Raw genomic sequence first — 3,193 nt, forward strand, 5'->3', positions numbered from 1 at the left:
TATAGTGTGTATCAGTGATTTTGTTCTTAACTCACTCTCAGGTTGAACCACTGAATCAATAGGGTGGACATCTAATAAAGCAGCAAACTCTGTGGAGGAAAGAGTATTTGTGAATTACTCCAGAGATGCAGCATGGTATGTTAGAAAGATTAGGAACTAGGGAACCCAAACTCCAGTCCTGGTTTTGCCACTACTTATATATGGTCTTGGGCAAGACACAACCTCTTGGCCTCAGTTTCCTCATATGTGAAATGAGAATAGATTGGAACAGATGATCTTTAATACCCCTTAAAGTTCCAAATAAAAATTAAGACTCCTGGTCTGCTTTTGGATCAAACTTTCCATGTTTGACTGAACAGAGTTTGTGTTGGTTAGACTGGGAAGGAGCATTTATTTTTTTCCACTTTTCTCCTTCCCTTCACCTTGATTAGCTTCAATGGCCTTGTAAGGAATGTGGTGATGTCTGCAGGGGGAATTTTGTTCCTTCCCTTTTTTTATAACTGTGATGTCACCAAGAAGAGCTGGTGGAAGGTTAAGCTAGATCTCAGGGAAAGTTACTTATTACTAGTACTTGTCTCCATGCTCCTATCTTTGTCCAGTTAAGAGGGGCTTTCTAATCCCACTCATATGTGAATCAGTATGCGTCTCTTAAAGTTTCCCCAATAAGTCATCATTCAGTTTTGTTGGAGTTTTTTCCTAAGGCAGTCAATTCATCTTTGAGTCAGTTAGTTTTCTCTTACATGGAGCCTAAATATACCTCTGCAAATGTAATCATGCTTGTAGGGCTAAGTAAAAGAAGTTCAGTCTTACTCATGATATCCTTTCCGGTACTTGAAGACATCTGTCATATGGTACTTCCTGGAGTTTTCACTTCTCAAGGTTAAAGATCTCTGATTCCTTCCACCATAGTTTTATGCCATGGTCTCGTATCCTTTCAACACTCTGGTTAGGAGAGTAGGGTAACTTTGGATGTTCTCCAGCTCAGTATCATTCCTAAAACATCATGCTTATAACCAAACAATATTTAAGATGTGATCTGACCAGGGCAAAGGACAATAGATCTATCTCTTATTTTGGATGTTAGAACTAAGGTCCTTTGATTCCATACCCCAGCATCCTTTTCACACTTTCATCCTACTTCTTTGTCCAAGTTGACATGCACTGTTAATTATTATACTTTATGTCTGGTCACAGAATCATAGAGTTGGAAAGGACCTCAGAATCCAACTAGTCTAGCACAGCATAAGCATGTGGTCATCTAGCATTTAAAACGTCAAATGGGGGTGGGAGGAACCAAATACCTTCAAAAGCAACCCATTGCACTTTTTTATAGCTCTAATAACTAGGAGGTTTTCCCTTACATCAAGCCTCATCTTCCTCTGCAATTTCCCACTCATTCTCCCTCATTCAAAACTCTGTCATCAAGCAGAATAATTCTGATCCCTATTCTAGATGATAATTTTTTTCAATTCACATTTTTAATTAAATTAATAGTCAAAATTAAACACTATCATAAATATTGTAATACGTTTTATTTTACCTTAACTTTATAGCACACCTCTAAGGGATATAACAAGAAAATGCAGAACTATCTAAATTAAAGCATTTACTCCTCTTAAATAGATTTGTAATTCTGGAGGACTGTAAAAATAAGAGATGATAATTCTTAAGATGATATAATACTAGGAATGGTAAGATAACAAAAAGAAAACTACTATTTCCCTCTTGAACTTTCTCCAGTTTAAACATTTGTTGTTTTTTCCTTTTTCAACCAACCCCTGGATGGCAGGGTCTCATCCTAGTTGGCCTCACAATAGTACCCTACATTTTTAGTATCCTTCCTGTTATGTGCAGAATGGAACACAGTATTTCAGATTTGATTAGACCAAAGCAAAGAATAGTGGAACTATCACCTCATTATGGAAACTATTTTCATAATGCAACTTAAGATTACCTTGGTTTTCTTTTTTTTGACTGGTGTGTCACAAAACTCAAATTGTGTTTGCAGTTCATTAGAAACTGCATTTCCTTTCCCCATCTTGAAATATAGCTGTCAATGTGCTACTTTTTTTTCTGACTTCACTCTTGGTGGCATGTATGGATCCATTTTATCATTGGAAATGATGAGGTGCATCTTTCTCCCAAGGTTAAACTCCATCCTTTATGAGAAGAGCCTCATCCTTCTTATTTAGCTCTGTATATACAGTAAGCCTTCCCTTCTCTGTGTCACAGTCTTCAAACTTCCGAGATCTGCTTCAATTTGATAGCCAAGTGGAGGTTTGGTGGGGGAAGAGCCTGAATACATGGAGACCAATTGGGAGGCTATTGTAATAGTTCAGGTGGAAGATGATGAGATCTTATTCTAGGGTAGTAGCCAAATAAATAGAGAGAAGGGGATAGATGCAAGAGATATGGAGGTGGTTTTTCCAACAAAATGGAAATTAATTAGAAAAGCATAACAACGAGGATGACTTTGTGGTTGTGAGCTGGGTGAGTAGAAATAGGGATGATGACATCCTCAACAGAAAATAGGGAAGTTAGGAGGAAGGGGTGGTTTTGAGGGGAAAGAAAATGAATTATGTTTTGGACATGTTGGGTTTAAGATACCTACAGAACACCTAGCTGGAAATGTCCTTTAGGTGGTGGATGTGGAACTATAGTTCAAGAGACAGACTATGGCTAGATACACAGATCTAGGAGTCATCTTCATGGAGGTGACTTTGAACAAATAGGAACTGATGAGGTCACTGAGAGAGTATAGAGGGGAAAGGTCCAGGACAGAGTACCTATGACATACCCCAACATACACTGAAGCATGGAAGAGAGGGAGAGTGGAACCTCAATGACAGTCCGAAAAAGGTGACTAAGAAACAATGAAATAAGTAGAAAAACCCAGAGGGAGCATTATCATGAAAACCCAGAAAAGAGATTTTTCAGGAGGAGACAGCAGTGTCAAACGCTTCAGAGAGGTCAAGTAAGATGAGAACCAAGAAGAGACTATTGGGTTTGGCTATTAAGAGACCTCTGGTTACCTTGAAGAGGGTATTTTCACTTGAACGATGAGATTAGAAGACATTGTGGGGTCTTGAGAAACGTGAGAGGAGAGGAAGTAAAGACATCAAGTACAGATACCTTTTTGTAGGAGTTTTGCTATAAAAGGGAAGAGAAATATTTAAATGATGATAGTTTGAGG

The sequence above is a fragment of the Notamacropus eugenii genome, chromosome 4 (genome assembly GCF_028372415.1).
Source record: "Notamacropus eugenii isolate mMacEug1 chromosome 4, mMacEug1.pri_v2, whole genome shotgun sequence".
Taxonomy (NCBI): Eukaryota; Metazoa; Chordata; class Mammalia; order Diprotodontia; family Macropodidae; genus Notamacropus; species Notamacropus eugenii.